General features: G+C 47.0%; 1 protein-coding gene and 1 long non-coding RNA gene across 6 annotated transcripts in view; one reads left to right on the forward strand and one right to left on the reverse strand.

The window, feature by feature from the left end:
* Positions 1–11,322, reverse strand: part of Ankrd11 (ankyrin repeat domain 11) — a 157,213-nt gene extending 145,891 nt beyond the window's left edge. For 4 of the 5 annotated variants that reach the window (XM_078032838.1, XM_078032839.1, XM_078032835.1 and 1 more), the window contains exon 1: positions 11,240–11,315. The gene's annotated coding sequence lies outside the window, so the exon portion shown is untranslated. Of the gene's footprint in view, positions 1–11,239 lie in introns of all 5 variants that reach the window. The other variant, XM_078032837.1, reaches the window with a different exon arrangement.
* Positions 11,246–12,901, forward strand: LOC144370960 (uncharacterized). The gene is made up of 2 exons (XR_013431109.1): positions 11,246–12,340; positions 12,452–12,901. It is a non-coding gene; the product is annotated as an uncharacterized LOC144370960 (long non-coding RNA).
* The last annotated feature ends 6,811 nt before the right edge of the window (positions 12,902–19,712 follow it).

Below are 19,712 nucleotides of genomic sequence, written 5' to 3' on the forward strand. Positions count from 1 at the left end.
GTTCTAGCAGGAACTGCGTGCAGCTTCTAACCCTAGTACAACTGTTGTTCAGCCCTCTGACAGGGAAAACCATAAAAGCAAATTCCCTCAAGATAAGCAAACTCCCCACCCCACCCTGAAAAGTGAAATGTTTCAATGTGACAGAGGAATTGGTAACAAAGGAGGTTTACATAAAATAAACACAAAATGAATGTACCACACAGCCTGGCCAGCCTCTGCCACCCTGGAAGTGCACCTGGCTGAGCTGGGCGGGCACCCTGCAGAAATACCAGCTGCCAAAGCATTTACACAGCCCCCTTCCCCTGTCAATCGAGGTCTGAAAATATTAAATGGAAAACTCCAGAAATAAACAATAGGTTTTAAACTGTGCAGAGTTCCCGCCCACCCTTGGTCCCCAAGTCCACCGTGCTCATGTATCCTGGAGTCCATTCAATCACCCTTACTTAACAGCAGCCCCAAAGTCCAAGAGCAGAGAAGCTAGCCATTCGGAAACATCAAGGAGAAGCCCTCAAGACCTTCTTTTCAGTGAAAGGTGAAAGTTCTCAATAAGAAAAAGCATACCCAACTACTCAGGAGGGTGGGGCAGGAAAATCTCAGGTTCAAGCCAGACTAGGCAACAACTTAATAAGACCCTGTCTTAAAACAAAAAGGCTGGGGACACAGCTCAGTGGTAAAGTGCCCCTGGGTCCAATCCCCAGTACCAAAAACAGAAAAAGCATACCACACATAGGATTCAGGATGGGGTACTATCCAAGGTTTTAAGCATAGGCAGCAGAAGGAGGGAGTAGTCTTAGAACACATCTCCCTCAGATAGAGGGGACAACTCTACTTCTGTTCTTCTTTCCTTCTGCCTGTCACCACCCCCTTCAAGACTCTCCAGGTCCTCCCAACTCCTGGAACAGCTCCTTGCCAGATCTGGCCAGAAGGACTCTATTGGTGGCACAGTACTCCATGGTCACTTTTCTGGGGCAGGTATTCCTGAGAATTCAAGTATTATTCCTACAGTACATTTCAACTCTCACTGACAACTTCTATATGGTTGTTCTACATTTTTCTCTGGAAAACAGCATTTCCAGAGTCCTACCTTCCAGCGTTTCTCGTAAAACACTCTGCAAACCTGATGCTCAACAGCACAGAGGATGGTGGAGGAAGCACAAAGGAGAGGATGACAGTGGCCCTACATTCAGCACCTCCCCCGCAGGGCTTTCTTGCCTGGCTGGGTGAGGGAGCACAGGCTGTACTGCTGGGCTCTCACCACACCAACCCTGCCTCCCCCTTGACAGTTCATCCTCCCAGGCCCATGTTCTTGGACAGGCTTCCATTTCAAGCAGCTTTAGCTGACCTTCTCCCATCCCATGCTGCCTCCACAGCCCCTGTCCAGAGCCTTCTCACAGCAAAGGTGGACTCCACACCCAGGCACAGCTTGAGAAGCACTCTCCAGTGGGCTTCTAGACATCTGCACCAGAAGGGCTCTTTCTTCTAGGCCTATCTCATTTCACAGGACACTGTCCATAACCCCATGCTTTAGTCAAATGAATGCAACTCCCCCTATCTCAAAGTAGGGTTTTTGTCCCCATCATGTCAGTGTACCTACAACATAGCCTGACATACAGCCAATAAAATCTGTGGACTAAATCACTAAACATGAGAGGAACCCTCTCCATAAATCATATAATTCATTCCAGCTGAAGAAAGAAACAAAGCCATTCTCCCACTACAGAAAAGGCTAAGCTAACTCAAAGCTCAGCTCTGCAAGTGGTCACCACCCTGCCAAAGGTGCGAACAGTTCAAAAACATAAAACAAAGGTCATGTGGTACTTTTCAACACTCCCAAAGTCATGAACACAAGGAAAAACAAAAACCACTACAGGAAGAGAGGAAGGATCCTATATGGAACTTTAGAACAGAAGGAACAGGACTGGCAAAATGGGTGGGCTCTAATGAAGTCTGAGATTTCCTTAACAGCAAAGTACCAGTGTTAATTTTTTAGTTTCAACAACCTTACTACTGGGATAAGTCAACATTGAAGGAACCCTGATGAAGAATCTAATGGAACTTTTACAATTTTTCCGATATTTCAAAATAAGTTGATTTAAAACAAAACCTCATCCAGGACTTGAACATATCTGGAGGCTCAGTAGCCCCAATGCCACACTCCACTGACCAGCAAGGGTCAGCCGGACGCACTGGCCATGCCTGTAATCCCAGTTACTCAAAGGCTGCAGGAGGATTGTTAGTTCCAGGCCACCCAAGCAACTCACAAAGACCCTGTCTCAAAATTTTAAAAACTTAAAAGGGTTGGGATATAGCTCAGTGTGCCAGGTCCTGGGTTCAATCTCTACTACTAAAAGGAAAAGGGGGAAGGGGGACATCAAAGCCAGCACACAGGACCTGCTGCTGCAATGCAATCTTGCTGTGGGAGGCAGAAGATAGCCACCACCCCCCCCCAAGGCCATACCTAATCCCTGGATCACAAGGGAAAGTGAAATAAGGCTACAGATCAGTAAATCTTGGATTATCCAGGTGGGCCCCATGTGATCACAGGGTCCACAGAAATGGAAAGGAAGGCAGATGAGTCAAGAGATGCACTGATATTCCCTTTGGAGGAAGAGGAAGGGCAACTGACCAAGGAGTGTGGGCAGCATCTCCAAGCCGGAGCAGGCACCAAGACCAAGACCGTGCTCCCCTTGGCCTCCAGAAGGTACCAGACCTGCCAACACTTTGATTTTAGCTCAAGGTGATGGTGTCAGATTTTTGACCTACAGAACCCTAAGATCAGGAGACTGCACTGTTAAAACATAAGTTTGGTGATTTGTTGGAGCAGCAATGGAAAATTATCAAAGACATCACTGTTCAGGGTCAGCATTTCTCCTCCCACCCTTCACATTCTGCCTTTCCCTTCTCACACCTTCCATCAACCTGCCACCCCTTGAGCTAACATATTTGGAGGCTCAGAAGCTATAAGATAAGGAAAGAGATGGGGCAGGTATAGATATTTTTCTCCCTAAGCTTTCTAACACTTCACTGTCTTTAGCCTCTTAAATATCTTTTTCAAAGGCTACCGTATCATGGGCTGGGGATGTAGCTCAAGCAGTAGTGTACTCGCCTGGTATGTGTGCGGCCCGGGTTCGATCCTCAGCACCACATACAAAGATGTTGTGTCTGCCGAAAACTAAAAAATAAATATTAAAAAATTCTCTCTCTCTTAAAAAAAAAAAAAAAAAGTAATTGTTAAAAAAAAAAAAAAAAAAAAAAGAACAAAGGCTACCGTTTCAGGCTAGGCATGTAGCTCAGTGATAGAGCACTGGCTTAGCGTTTGATCCCCAGCACCAAGAAAAGGAAAAAGTTGTTGTTTCAACAGCCTCCTTTAGAAAGCCAATCACCTGATGAGAACCCAAGTTTAGGAGAATTAGGTCTAACTGTTTTTCTAAAGAAAAACAAAGTTTACCTATAAATCTCATTAAGGTTACACCCGCTTAAAATTAAGTTATAAGGGAAAGCACATACCACCTTTCTAAGTGTCATACTAAAAGATGAAGGATACAATCCAAACATATCTCTCTCAAGTATTAGGAAGAAACTTCACATAAGAAATACTGAGCATTAAAATATTTAATAAGCTGAACCAAAGAACTTCACATTTCACATAGACCATTCTCAAATAAAATAATCTATGTAGGTAATTTAAATAAACTAGAAGCAAATTTACAATTCAATTCAATACATACAATTTCAGCAAAGAAAAATCCACAAAGCCTAATGCCTCCTTGAAATGTGAATCAACCTTGGAACTGTGGACTGTTAACAAGACAATGCCAAGTTTTCAACCCAGCTTTCTGACTCCAGAAAGCTGCATTTTCTTCTCTGCCATCATCCAAAAAGGCCTCTCATGTTATGTACATCCCTTAAGTAAGTAAAAACCTTAATAATTTTTTTAAGCTATTTCTTTTAAGAGTGTAGCTTTGGGGGTTTTTTGGTCTTTTTTTTTTTACTTCCTGTTTTACAGGATGTAAAACCACATTTAGAAGCATGATAAGAGGGCAGGGGAGCAGCTCAGTGGTAAAGTATGTGCTTGCACGAAGCAGGCCCTGGGTTTGATCCCTCCCCAGCGTTTAAAAAAAAAAAAAAAAAAGTGAATAATGAGATGTAGCTCAGTGGTAGAGTGCTTGCCTAGTATATATGCAAGGCCCTAGGTTCAATCCCAGCCCCTTGGGGTGGAGATGAATACCAACAAAGTTCAGTTTCTTTAGACTGATAAGTTCCTCACAACTGAAATCGAAGCAGTATAGCCCTAATGATCTCAACTTGACACTACCACCAGAATCCAAGGCTTTTCTGTTTCTCGTGCTATATATCAATGTAGGGGGAAACAGGCTAACCATAACTAGTCAAAAGCTCATGGGCTGGGATGCAGTAGTACAGGGTTTGCCACAACAAGAGGCCTTGGGTCCAATCTCCAGAGGGACAGGGGTGGAACTGTACAAATCAAGAACCCTAAGCCATCTTCCTAATAGGCAGAAATGATCATTATCCCAGGGTATTCACACTGAGAATGAAAACTGCTCTTAGGAGGAGAGAAAGAAGAAAACAGTCACTACTAATATGCAAAGACTACTGATGTGTAGTCTTTTTTGCTACATTTTAAATAAAAAATCACCTGTTTTTTCTGTCTTATTTTGGGGGCAGGGGTGTAATGGTGGATTGAATTCAGGAGTACTCTACCACTAAATCACATCCCCAGTCCTTTTTACTATATTTTGAGACAGGGTCTCTCCAAGTTGGCTTCGAACTTGCAATCCTCCAGGCCTCCTCTTGCCTCAGTCTGCCAAGTTACAGGAATTAGAGGCGTGCACACAGTAAATAACCTGATATCAAAGTTATTAGCATTTATAAGTTTAATTCCATCAATTCATAAAATCACTTTATTCTTTTTTCTACAGTGCTGGGGATCAAACTCATGGCCTAGGAAAGCACTCTACCACTGGGCTACCCCAGCCCAAGGTCACCCTTTTCTGGGGGGAGAGGTTACTGGGGATTGAACCCAGAGTGCTTAACCACCATGCCACATTCCCAAGCCCCCCCTTTTTTAATGTTTCGAGACAAAGTCTTGCTAAGTTGCTGAGGTTGCCTCTGAGCTCTCGATCCTCCTGAGCCGCTGGGATTACAGGCATGTGCCACCACGCCCAACCCAAGGTCACATTTTTAAGAATTAATCAAGTCATGAGGGGAAATTTTCTATGAATTTTACTTAACCATGTCAGAAAAAAAATTGATCTAAGTGTAAAAATACTTTGTTAACTATAATTTCAAATAATGAACAGGTATACACTGTCTGCTTTACCAGAGTGCCTCAGACTTTCAAGATAATAATTCATTACACAGATGCCCAAGACAGGAAGCTTATGTCTGTCTTGCCCTCAGCCAGGTAGTAAGGATGCTGCCCAACAGCACCTCTGCCAATACCATAGGAAAGAAGCAAAAAGGCACAGCCCTTGAAAAATCTTAGCCGTTCAGACAAATCTGTGTGCAAACTAAACCCACCTGACTCTATTCACAGAGCCAGTTCTAGAGCCATGGGATTTCTTAGGTCAGGAATAATGTCTAAATGTTTTCAACCACAACCAACCAATTCCCCTCTCCATTTATGTCAAAGACTTGAAACCACTCAAATCCAACCTCCTGTTATCAAAATCAAGAACTCAAGTCTCCAACTACCATTCACAAGCAATCTTTACAAAAGAAACATTTTGCCAATTATATATACAGTCCACACTTCACCCAGTGCTCAGGATGAAACCCAGGGCCTTCCACCTGGTTAGGCAGGTACTCTACCATGAGCTACATATACCCAGGCCTTACATTCATATTTTAGTATTTACAAAACAATGACTTAAATGAGAAAAACAGCAGTAACACATAATTCCTTTTGGGTGTATTTCCCTTAGAGCTCCTCTTTTCCTTGATTAAAATGCTCAAACAGCAGCTCAGGAGGCCAATGCAGGAAGACCGCAAGTTCAAAGCCAGCCTCAGCAACTTAGTGAGAGTCTGTTCCCAAAATAATAATAGTAATAATAAAAAGGGGGCTGGGGATGTAGCTCAGTGATAGAGTGCTTGCCTAGCATGTGTGAGACCCTGGGCTCAATCCTCAGCACCACATAAGAATAAATAAATAAACATATAGTGTTCACCTACAACTAAAATAATAAAAATAAAAAGGGCCTCCTGAGTCCCTGGGATTATAAGCATGCGACACCATGCTCAAACTTCCATGGGGCACATGCCTGCAATCCCAATGACTTGGGAGGCTGAGGCTTGTGAGTTCAAAGAAAGCCTGAGAAACTTAACCCTGTCTCAAAACAAAAAGGGCTGGGGATGTGGCTCAGTGGTTAAGTGCTCTGGATTCAATCCCCAGTAAACCCCACCACCACCAAAAAAATCCTAAAACTTTCGAAGAACTCCATTTAGATACTAAGGCGACCCTCATTACCTCTGGGAAAGGTGCTCAGCCACAGATTAAGCACCTTGAGCAGCAGCACACTAAGGCAGACTAGCATGGGCCTCCAACAAACTTCTATCACTGGAACTATTGTGGGAAGGGTTTGGAAATCAGGAGAAAAATTGCTTCCAGTCTTCTCCCTTGGCCGGAAAGCAACAATCCTACCAAAACCGTTATCACACTTCTCACAACGTAATCTCCCCTTTCGCTATGTGTCCTTTATCTCTTGTTTTGTCCCAGTTTTGAAAACCAGACCCCACACACGTATTATATACAAACATGCAATGAATGCGTAAGGCAATTCCTAGCCAATCAAATAAACAATTACGGGATTCTATATTTCTCTTATCAAAATTACTCAAATACATCCACGTATATAAGAACAACTGTATGAAGTAGTGAACAAGTCAACAAATATTTCTTGAACCACTTCTATATCTACAGTCTCACTCCCTGGACTGGAACCTACGTAAACAAGGGGACAATCCACGTCTTCACATTAAGCGTACAGACCTTTTCATGAGGGGTGGGTGGAGGCAGCATGCAGACAGGGACAACACATTCAACCAACTACTGTGTATTTGATAAATTTTATCTAATTTCTACATGTTGTAACAAGTGGGGGGGAGGAGGCATTTTGCTTGAAGAATTAAGAACCCTTGGAAAGAGAAGGTGACATTTAAGGAAGACCCAAAAGCTGTGCACAATTATCTTTGGGCTGGGATCCGGAGATGGATGCAGGATTATACTCAGCAGAACCCTGTACCACAGAGAGGTGTCAGGATGTGTCAAGACCATTCCCAAGACAATCACACAGGACACAATCTAAGAAACAAGAGGCCAAGGTAGCCTGTGTCTTCAGCTATGAGGGAGAGTGACGGGCTGAGGGTTGAGGGAGTCACTTGAGATGCTATAACAAAAATAACATTTGCAGCTGGGACTGCAGCTCAGGTGATAGAAACCATGCTTAGAATGTGCAGGGCCCAAGCTGAGGCTCGGTGGCACACACCTGTAATCCCAGCAGCTCAGGAGGCTGAGGCAGGATGATCACAAGTTCAAAGCCACTCTCAGCAACAGTGAGGTGCTAAGCAACTCAGTGAGACCCTGTCTCTAAATAAAATACAAAATAAGGCTGGGGATGTGGTTCAATAGTAGAGTGCACCTGAGTTCAATCCCCAATACCCTCCCCATCCAAAAAAAAAAAAAAAGAATGTTCAGGGACCTGCACCATGTCAAAAAATAATGTCTTTACTTCTACCAAATATACAAAATGCTACTTGGTCCAAAGGTGAATTACAAAAAAAAAAAAATTAAATTAAATATGGAAGAGAGGAATGGGAGTTAAGAAAATCACAGAATAACAAATTTAAGTACACAGCTGAGTCTAACTCTAGCTTAAGAGATATCATGAAGGGGCTGGGGTTGTGGCTCAGTGGTAGAGCGGTAGGCCCTAGATTCGATCCTCAGCAACACATAATAATGAATTAATTAAAGATATTGTATCTGGCTACAACTAAAAAATAAATATAAAAAAAGAGATACCATGAATAAGGTCTACCAAACAAACAAAAGTCACTTAATAATAGAAATATCTATAGGAATTACTGAAATAGCCATTAAAGTGAATCATTTTCTAAGCCTAAAAGGGATTTCTATGCCAATTATTCAATTAACGGAGTTTCAGAGCTAAGGACTGACACCTTTTCCTTATATAAGACAAAACTGGGAAAATTGAATTGCACAGAAATTCCATTTGAAATTCAAGTTAAGAGAACACATACTGAAAACATTTCAAGACAATACCTTCTAGTTATCGGACGGAGTTCATTCGATTTCTGTACAGTTTATCAGGCGAACCAAAATCCATCCCCACAGAGCACTAACTAAACTGCAATAACAAACTGACACGGCATGTGGTCAGACAAGCAGCACTGTCACCTATTAACTAGCAAATATCTTGCTACTAAGAGAAGCTCCTCCATTACACTTGCCATCTGAGAGATGAAGGGACTTACACAAGGTAATGGACAGATCAAAGCACTTATTTTGGCAACAAATGCAGATTATTCTCTGAACCAGCATTTACTGATGCTCTGTAATAATGTTATTTAATTGATGATGGGCTCACTGCCAACATGCAAAATAACTGTCCTCTTATATTTGATGAAATGTAACTTTATTATGTCAAACCTACTTAAGCACCCAAGGCACATAAAGTTTCTTGAAAAATATTATCCCCAGAACCACACACAAAAAAAATAATAATAAAGAAAAAAAATCTCAAATACAAATAGCACAGTTTCTTTAACTCTTTGCAGAAAGTTCCTGTCACTGTATCAACCAATGTAACTATAGCTAACATGCCAGCCACTAGTCATCAGCAGACACCTGGTCCAGTGTCTGGTGTGGTGTGAGCAAATGGCTGGTCTGGAGAAAAGCATCTGAGTGCAATGCAAGTCAGAAGGCTGACCAAGAGCTACAAATGAGGAACTAAAAACTAGGTGACACCTTTAAGGTGTAAATTCTGGTAAATTCTGTCATGTGTATTTTACCACAGTCAAAAATTAAAAAGTCCCAAGAAAAAAATTTCTGAAAGTTTCAAGCTTGGGCAAATTTAACAGTATCCTTAGAGTAGCTTTTCAACAAACTGGAGGCATGCACAAAGAACAGTGCAAAATGTCATAGCAACTTGGCCTTTGTTCCTCCTTCCCATCCCACTCCATTCAGGATGGCCAGCCTATCACAGGAGACCCAGCTCTTAAGCATGAAACTACGGAAAGAGGAGAACAACAGCTGAATGAGAGTGGGGGAGGAAATGCCAGCTATATGGAGATCCAAGTCATGGGTCACAATAGAAGTTGAGCAAAATATCTTTCCTTTTGTTTTTAATTACATTTGCAAAGTAATATCAAAATAGTTGTCAAATCATTTTCCAAGTCACAAACAGAACTCTAGGTTTTCAGGGCAGTCAAAATCAAAGCCCCAGAGAGACTAAGTAACAGTCTCAGGGTCTCTGATGTAGAATCATCCAAGTTATGCCATTGACTGGTTTTGCAAGAACCAAAAATAGTAACCGTTTCAATGCACTTTTTTCACAGCAATATCATCTTACACGTTTTGCCAAATAACGTCCCATCATACCCCGCCAAAAAAGCACCAAAAGAGTCTGTTTCAGCTCAACAACTCTGCATTTACTCAGCTGAAGAGTTGAGGACACTGCTCAAATAGCCAGAGAAAACTCTTACCAAATAAAAAGTCCCAAAGTCTGATTCTCCACGAAAATTTCTGTAATACCACTCTGTTTTTGCAAGCGAATATAAAATGCCTGACTGGCAGAAACCGTGAAACATAAGCATGTTACAACTTAATTGTTAGGAAGAAAACAGTTTTGAAAGTATGGAGCCCTCCTCCAACAAGTCTAGCCTTCTTCCCAAGCCGGTACACAAGGCTAACTTTCCAAAAACAGCAGAAACGGAAAGCCTCAGAGGGGCACCAGGTAGAGGGCAGGCCTCAAGAAAAAATCAAGACTCGCTACAAAACGACAGATTCAAGACTGAACGCACAATTCCTCAGTGAAAGGGGACTGGATCCATGTGGCAGGGCCAACCCTGCACAGACACACACAGTGCTACCGCCCTGCCAGGGGATGATGAAATGAGGAACGGAAATTAACATTTCAGGCAACGTCTCACATTGTTCCTTGAGGCCAAGGGCTGCTGCTGCTGCTGCTGCTTCTGCTGCTGCTGCAGCCGCCGCCGCCGCCTTCCTCCCACTCGGCCCCAGTCCCGACTCCCCTCCCCCGAACACCCCCTGCCGCCCCGCATTCCTGCCCCCGCCCGGCCGCGCGCCTCCCGCACCCCGCCGCCCCCTCCGGCTCGGCGCGCAGCCCGAGGGCCGCCTGCTCCCATTTCAAAACACGATAATAATAGGGACGCTGGGAATAACAACCGCGGCCGGGGCCGGGGCGCCCCTCCCGCGGGTCAGAGGTCGGCGCCCCGCGCCCGCCCTGGCACCCACAGCTTCCGCGCGACCCCGGGACCCCCAGGCCCGCCCCGGAGCCCACGCTCGCCCTGACCAGGTCCTCGGGACCCCCAGGACCGCCCCGGAGCCCACGCTCGCCCTGACCAGGTCCTCGGGACCCCCAAGAGCGCCTCCAGCCCATCCTCACCCGTATGAGGTCCTGGGGACCCCCAGGCGCGCCCCAGAGCCCACCCTGCCCCTCACGGCGACCCCGGAACCCCAGGCCCGCCCCGGAGCCCACGCTCGCCCTGACGAGGTCCTCGGGACCCCCAAGAGCGCCTCCAGCCCATCCTCACCCGTATGAGGTCCTGGGGACCCCCAGGCGCGCCCCGGAGCCCACCCTGCCCCTCACGGCGACCCCGGAACCCCAGGCCCGCCCCGGAGACCACGCTCGCCCTGAAGAGGTCCACGAGACCCGCCGGCCCGCGGCGGAGCCCACCCTGGCCCTCACAGCGGCCCCGGGACCCTCAGACCCGCCCGGAGCCCACGCTCGCCCTTACAAGGTCTTCGGAACCACCAGGCCCGCCCGCAGCCCACCCTCGCCCTCACCGCCACCCCGAACAGGGACCCCAGGGCGCCCGAGGCCCAACCTCGGCCCTGCGGGGCCCCAGGCCCCCGGCCCGCCCGCGCTGTCCGCCGGAGGAGGAGGCCTGCAGGCCGCAAGGCCGCAGGAACGCCCGGAGTCCGCCCGACCACCGCCCCCAGGCCCGCGGCGCCTCTCACCCGGCTCCGACGGCGGCGCGGCTCGGCGGCGGCTCGGCGGCGGGGCGCGGGCGCGGCCCATGCAGCCCGCGGCCGCGATTCCCGGGCCGCGCGGCCCGGGCGGGAAGGCGGCGGCGGCGCGGGATCCGGCTGCAGTGAATGCGCGGCGGAGGGAAACGAGCGCGCCCTCGGCGCGCCCAGGCTCGCGCGGGGCCGCGGCGCTCGCGCGGGCGCTACTGCGGGGGCGTTTGGCCGCGGACTCGGCGGCGGCGCCTCCCCGGCTGGGGCGCTCGGTCCATCGCGCTCGGTATCGGGCGGCCTCTGGCTCCAGGACCCAGCGGCGGCTGCGGCGGGCGCCGGCCGCATGAGACGCTCCCGCCCATTGGCCCGCCGTATCCGCCACCGCCATTGGCCCGCCCCGCCGGACGGCAGGGGCTTCGCACGTCACGGCGTCGAGGCGGAAGTGCGCTGTTGGGGTGAAGGGGCGACTGCGACCTGACGGCTTCCGTGACAGGCCTGAGGCGGGACCAGGGGGACGTCCCGGGAACGATTGGCCAAGGTCGTGAGCTCGGACGCTTGGGCGGGGCGGGGGAGGGACATCGGACAATCGGATTGGCTGGTTGCGTCGCAATGGGGCGGGTCCTCCGCTCTCGGGCACGACAATTGGCTATACGAAGTGCCGGAAGCAACGGGGTCGTGGTCTCGGAACCACACTGCTCGGCTCGCGGAGCCCGTCGCGGCGAGTCTGCCCAGCGCCAGAAAGGGGTGTCCCTGCTCCCGCCCGAGGCGTCGGGCGTCCGGCTGGCGAGCGGCCCCTGGTCGTCCGCGGCTTCGGAGAGCGCTTCCCGCCGACGGCGACAGGAGCAACCAGCCAAACGCGTCCCTCCTGCCGCGCGCGAGCGGCGCTCGTCGTGAGCGCGCCCTGGGAAAGGCCGAGGGCCGCGGCCGCGAAGCCCGGAGGGTGCTGCCGAGGGCTCGCCCAGGCATTTGCGTTTGCCGAGGCGGAAGTTAGGTGGTAACCTACGAAGTGGTGTTCGGAAGGCAGACTCCAGCCAGAGTTAAAAGTGGCCACGCCTCCTGTTTAAATGCACTTCCATACTTGTTAGGAACTAAGCCGGAAAGGTAGGTAACCAAAACCGAATCGGTGTCCCTCTGATTTTCTCTCACACGTAGGACTGAATCCGGGGCGCTGTACCACTGAGCTACACCCCCCCTTTTTATATATTGATACAGGGCTTCGCTACTTTGCCCCGCTGGCCTCGAATTTCGAGATCCTGCCTCAGCCTCCCAAGTCGCTGGCACTTGAGGCCTGTTGCACCACGCCCTTCTGCTGCTTTTTTTTTTTTTTTAACTGAGTTCTAAACAGTTGGTAACCAGGGTTTTTACAGGGTTCATATGGAATTATAAAACCAAACTGGAGGGACCTTAAAGATGATCTTTTATGCAAGCCGAACTACTCCTGTTCCAATCCTAGCCCTGCGGTTGACTGGCTGTAACCCTGGGCAGTTTACCTCTCAGACCGTCACTTTCTCATGGGTAAAACGGGAACAGAAAGAGGCTGAGGTTGTGGCTCAGTGCACAGCGCTTGCCTAGCATGTGTGAGGCACTGGGTTCAATCCTCAGCACCACATGTAAATGAATAAAATAAAGGTCCATTGACAACTAAAAAATATTTTTTTAAAATGGGAACAGCAAGTAGCACCTGTTGGCCAGTGTCATGAAGATTAGGCCTTGAGGATGCTAACCCCCAGGAAAGTGCCTGGGAGGCTTCCCTATCTATGGAAGCACTGGGTAGGGGGAGTAAAGGGCTTCAGACTCTTCAGAGGCAGCCAGGTCTTTATTTCAGTTACAGCCAGGAACTTCATGGCGTCAGAAGTGGACACCTGATAAAAACAGCCAGCCCTCAGGCTGAGGAGCATTCATGAAGAGATGGTCCAAGGGTTCCCATATTGGCCTCATTGTAAAGCTTGCCTGGTAAACATTATGGAATTCAGGGTCCTGGGCCCCAGCTTCACAACTACAGGATCAGCCTAGATGAAAGAGAACTAGAAGCTGCAATTTTTATTTTCTTCCCCAACAACACATTCATTCTTTGGATAAACTTGAAAAAAACACTGATGTAATCCAATCAATATTCTTTCTAGGGTATTTAAATATGAAATGTGAATAAACTGGGAATTTGCCTCAGAAACTGAATCTGAAAATATGCAAACTGAAATTTTCCACAGAAAGAAGTAAAAACTGTGAAAAAATAAAATGCAAACTAAAAGGAAAGAATTAAGCTGTTTAATGCATTAATTAAAACAATGATGTGGACCATATCAAACTTCTTCAAAGAGAAACAGAATGGGCATACTCTCTACCAGCATGTGGTTGATTGGCATGGGAAGTGCATGTTTGGCAAATAAAACGAGTACAGCTGTGGTCCAAATGTTTTGTAACTCCAAAATCCATATGTTGAAGCATAATTGCAGGGTGATGAATTCAAAGGGCCTTTTGAGAGGTGATCAGGTCATGAGGGCAGAGCTCTCTCCAATGACATTAGTGCCATTAACAATGAGTCCTGAGCCAGGCACATGGCCCAAGCCTATAATCCCAAGAGGCTGAGACAGGAGGATCACGGGTTCAAAGCCAGCCTCAACATTTTAGCAAAGCACTAAGTGACTCTGTGAGACCCTGTCTCTAAAAATACAAAAGAGAGCTGGGGGTGTGGCCCAGTGGTTGAGTGCCTCTGAGTTTAATCCCTGTTACCACCGCCATCCCAAAAAAAGAGTTCTGGGCCTGGGGTTTTTGGCCAGTGGTAGAGTGCTTGCCTACCATGTGTGAGGCATATATTTTTCTTTTTTTTCTTTAAGAGAGAGAGAGACAGAATTTTTAATATTTATTTTTTAGTTTTTAGCCGACACAACATCTTTGTTTGTATGTGGTACTGAGGATCGAACCCGGGCCGCACGCATGCCAGGCGAGCGCGCTACCACTTGAGCCACATCCCCAGCCCTATATTTTTCTTTTTTAAAAATGAGTTCTGGATGGGGCTGTGGCTCAGTGGTAGAGCGCTTGCCTAGCATGTGTTAGGCACTGGGTTCAATTCTCAGCATCACATATAAAAAAAAAATAAAGGTACGTTGACAACTAAAAATATATATATTTTTTAAAAAATGAGTTTTATTAGTTATAGTGTCCCACCTCTGTAATTCCAGTGGCTCAGGAGGCTGAGGCTAGAGGATTGTGAGTTGAAAGCCAGTCTCAGCAATTTAGCAAGACCTTAAACAACTTTCACCCAGTTGCAAAATTGAAATATATGTGTGTGTATACATACATACATATATATGAAAAGGGCTGGGATGTGGCTCAATAGTTTCCCAGAAAAATAGAGAGTCCTGAGCCAGGCATGGTGGTCCATGCCTATAATTCCAGTGGCTCTGGACAATAAGGCAGGAGGATCACAAGTCTAAAGTCAGCCTCAGCCACTTAGTGAGACCCTAACTCAAAATTTGAAAAAAAAAATGGAGATGTGACTCCGATTAAGCAACCCTGTGTTCAATTCCAGGTACAAAAAAAAGGCCTGGCACAGTGGTGCACACCTGTAATCTCAGTGACCTGGGAGACTGAGGCAGGAGGACCATGAATTCAAAGCCAGCCTCAGCAATTAGCGAAGCCCTAAGTAACTCAGACGCTGTCTTCGCAAAAAAGAGCTGGAAATGTGGCTCAGTGGTTAAGTGCCCCTTCATGTAATCCTTGGTACCAAAGGGGGGAAAATAAGACTGAGATCAAAGAATAAAACTCTGTAAAATATCTCAAGTAAATTGTTAAAATTTATTACATGTTGAAATAATATACTTCAAATGCATTACATTGAATAAAACATACTGTTTGGTTCCTTTTCCTTTTAGTCATAGCCTCTAAGAAATTTTTCCCCCATTTGGTATCAGGGATTGAACCCAAGGGCACTTAATCACTGGGCCACATCCCCAGCCCATTTAATTTTTTGAGACAGGGTTTCACTAAGTTGCTTAGGAAACATTGCTGAGGCTGGCTTTCAACTTGCAATCCTCCTGTCTCAGCCTCCCGAGCTCCTGGGATTACAGGTGTGTGCCACTGGCCTGGCTACTGTGAAAGCTTCAGTTTACACATGGTTCCCATTCTGTTCTGCTGATCAGCACAGGCAGAGGTCCTTTGGTGGGGAGAAGCACACTTTCTTTCAACAAAGTGCCTATTGTGTGCCTAACTCCATCCTACAAACTATTAATAAGTGTAAAAGGACCAGGTACAATGCCATAGAGCTGTGATCACAGGACTCAGGAAACTGAGGCTGGAGGATAGCAAGTTCCAGGCCAGTCTGGGACTTAACAAGGCCCTAAGCAACTTAGCGAGACCCTGTCTCAAAAAATAAAAGGGCTGGGGATGTGGTTCAGTGGTAAAGTGCCCCTGGGTTCAATCTCAAATACCAAAAAGCCAAGCATGGTTGTATATACCTGTAATCCCTGCATCTCAGGAGGCTGAAGCAGGAGGATCGCTTCAGCAGTTTAAGAAGACCCTGTCTCAAAGTTGAAAAGGGTTGGGTGGCTGGAGATGTAGCTCAGTTTTAGGGTGCTTGGCTAGCATGCACAAGACTCTAGATTCAATCCCCAGCATCAAAAAAAGGGGGGGGTGCACAAAGGACCCTGATACATGACCCATCCCTGTAATCCCAGCAACTCGAAAGGCTCAGAGGAACCCAAGTTTGAGGCCAGCCTGGGCATTTTAGTGAGACCCTCTCTCAAAAAATAAAAGGGCTAGAAATGTAGTTCAATGGTAGAGTGCCTCTGGGTTCAATCCTCAGTAACAGGAAAAGAAGAAAATGGACTGCATTATAAACTCTAGTACCCAATTGAGTCGAATGTATGAAAGATGATATGTCTTGAGCTCTGTAATGTTTTGAACAATCAATAAAAAAAATAAAAAATAAAAAAAAAAATAAACTCTAGTAAAGTACCCCTGGATTCAATCTCCAGACCAAAAAAATAAAAATAAAAAGCTTTCTGCCTGTAAATCCAAAATGTCCGACAGCTACCTGTATGGGTAACACATGAATACAGGACACTGGGGAACAGCAGCAAAAGATGCTGGCAGCCAGCCAAGCCAGGCAGACCCAGCACAGCCTGAGGAGCATGGGAATGATTTCTGGCCTGGATCAGAGGGTGCCAATGAAGGGTTTCACTCTGGCATGCATAGGGTCATATTTCCACTTTAAAACATCACCCCTGGGCTGGGGTTGTGGCTCAGTGGTAGAACACTTGCCTAGCACAGGTGAGGCGCTGGGTTCTATCCTCAGCACCACATAAAAATAAATAAAATAAAGGTAAAAGAAAAAAGATGAGGTCATTGCCTTTAAAAAATAAATAAATAAATGGAACATCACCCCTATTGGTCATGGTGGTACATGCCTGTAATCCCAGTTACTCCAGAGGTTGAGGCCAGACTGGGCAATTTAGCAACACCCTGTCATCACAATGGGTCTGTCTGCTGTCAATTGAGCCCAGGGCTGCTTAACCACCGAATCACATTCCCCAGCCCTATTCAGTATTTTTTTTTTCTGTATTTTATTTAGAGACAGGGTCTCACTGAGTTACTTAGTGACTCTATTGCTGAGGCTGGCTTTGAACTCACGATCCCCCTGCCTCAGCCTCCCAAATCCCTGGAAATTATAGGTGTGCACCACCACACCGAACTCACAATAATTTTTAGAAATTAAAAGAGCTGGCAATGTAGCTCAGTGGTAGAGCACCCCAGGTTCAGTTCAGTTCTACAAATGATAATAAGTAAAATAAAACATGGCCTGTGAAACCCTGTGAGGGCAAGAGACTTCAGGGAGGCCCCAGAGAAGCTGCTCCGGCATTTGCAGATGAAGAGACTAGGGAGAGAGAGACTGGAAGGTGGCAAAGATGTAGAGAAGGTCCAGGTGGTGGACAACAGCCGAGCAGGGAGGCAGAGGAATCTGGACGTCCTTCAGCTTGCCAGGAACCGCATGGCCACATATTCCAGCTTTTCCTTAGAAACTGGAAATGATATTGTCACAGCATACTTCATTAAGGGAAATTGATGTTTTATTTTAAACACTGTGGATCAGACAAAACACATCAGGCCCATACACTCCATCTGAGTGCCTGGAGAGTGGTCCTCCAGTAAGTACAATCTGTACCACCTGGACACTCTTTATTTATTTATTTTTTTTTTCTGGGCATTGAACCCAGGGGCATTCTACCACTGAGCCACATCCCCAGCCGCACACCTTTCTATTTTGAGATAGCATCTCACTAAGTTGCCCAGACTGGCATAGAACTAGCGGATCCTCCTGCCTCAGCCTCCTGAGTCACTGGGATTATACATGTGCTCCACCACACCCACATGGACTATTGTTTTCTCAAATGTGTTTCCCAGGCCCTGCTCCAGAGATTTGATCTCCATATTGGAGGGGGGATCCAGAGACCTGCAAGTCATCATTCATCTCCAGAACCTCCCAGCCTCCTCAGAAAGACCTGCTCCTGACAGTTGCTATCTTAGCACACCTCTGGTACTGATTTGCAGGTGTTTATTTAAGCTGCCCGTCCCATGTTGAGCCCTTGGATTCATTCTGCAACAATTCATGGTCTGCTTTTTGCCAGGCACTGGCCCTAGAGCTGTGGAGTTAGCCATGAACATAACTAAGTCCCTACCAGAGGCACTTACATTCCAGTGTGTCTCTGGTTCCTGAAACCAAAATAAGCTAATTGTTCATTAAACGTGAGCCACATGTAGCTGCAAAGAACAGATGTGGTGGACACCAGAGTTAAGATGCCCAGGGCAGGTGATACTTAGCTTCAAGTGAGGACAGACCATGTGTTCCAGGGAAGAGAACTTGCAGATCTCATTTTGCCCCTAAGCAGAGGCACTCAGAGGCTCCATCACACTCCCATCAGGCCCCACTATGGCCCCAAACATACTGCCTCAGAATATGAGAGGTCATTGCATGGGCAGTCTCCTCTGCCCTTCCTGGCAGTGACCAGAGGTCACTGATGAAAGGTAGGCAGCCCAACCTCACCAGACTTCCTTTAACTTCCTCTTCCACATAAGTGGCCAGGGCAGGCCATATTCTGGCACCTTTCCTCCCTCTCCTCCCCTGTGGCCTTGTAGTAGGAGCTGATAATTGGGTTTGGGCCAGACAGGCCTGGCCTTCACCCTGTGGTCAGCCCTAGCTCACCAGCATTCTTGGCATTGGAGTCAGGAACCCAAGTGAATTTCACAATCAGTGATGACAGGCTTTGTTCCCCAGTTCCCACAGCACAGTGGCACATCACCCTCCCAGGCACAAGGGCAGAGAAGCTGTGAGGTGAAGCAAGATGGAGTCCTGGGCCCTGACCCCAGTACCACCAAACAACCAGGGTAGAAAAGCAGTGGCCGTGCCCATCACCCCAGCCACTCAGAGGCTGAGGTCAGAGGGGCACAGGTTCCAGGCCAGCCTGGGCAATTTACTGAAGCCCTGTCCCAAAAATAAAAATAGCTGTGTGTACCTCCATTGTAAAGCTCCCCTGAGTTCATTCTCCAGTACCTGGAAGGGGAAAAAAAGACTCTGCTTCAGTTCTTAGGACTATTTACCCAGAAGTGGGCTTGCTGACCTTGTGGTGATCTACCTTAACGTGGAGGACTTCCCTGCTGCTTTCCGTAGCAACTGCACCGTTCTCATTTTCAACCAGTGATGCAGGAGCTCCAGGTTCTCCACATTCTCACCACTGCTGATAATCTCTGGGAGGTTTTTTGGGTTTTTTTGTTAGGGGGAGGTGCCAGGGATTGACCTCAGGGTCACACGACCGCTAAGCCACATGTCAGCCCCTATTTTGTATTTTATTTAGAAACAGGGTCTCACTAAGGTTGCTTAGCACCTCAGTTTTGCTGAGGCTGGCTTTGAACTTGCAATCCTCCTGCCTCATCCTCCCAAGCCTTTGGGATTACAGATGTATACTACTGAACCCTGCAATCTCTGGGTTTTTAAAGCTTTTTTTTTTTTTTGGTGCATTATAATTTTTTTTAAAAAAGAATAGCTATCCTAATGAGGTGTAATGAGGTGAAGTGTATACACTTTTTCTGATAGTAGGGATTGAACCCAGGGCAGTTCTACCTCTGAGCTACATGCCCTTTTTTATTTTGAGACAGGTCTTTCTAAGTTGCTGAGGCTGTCCTACAGCTTGAGATACTGCTGCCCAGTGAGGTGGTACTGATCATGCTTCTGAAGTGCCTCTCCCTGACATCAGTGAGGGCCAGCCTCTTTCTGGTTGCTTCCTGACTGTGTATATCTTCTCCATAAAAGTGCTTATATTTCCTCCCATTCCAAGTGCCTTTTTACTCTTTTAATAGTCTTTTGATGCACAAAAACTTAATTTTCATGAAGTCTAATGTTCTGTTTTTATGGTTGCCTGTATCTTTGGTATCATGTCCAAACAGTCATTGCCAGATCCAGTGTCCAGAGTTCTACAACATT

This window comes from Ictidomys tridecemlineatus, chromosome 15 (assembly GCF_052094955.1).
Source record: "Ictidomys tridecemlineatus isolate mIctTri1 chromosome 15, mIctTri1.hap1, whole genome shotgun sequence".
In the NCBI taxonomy this organism is placed as follows: Eukaryota; Metazoa; Chordata; class Mammalia; order Rodentia; family Sciuridae; genus Ictidomys; species Ictidomys tridecemlineatus.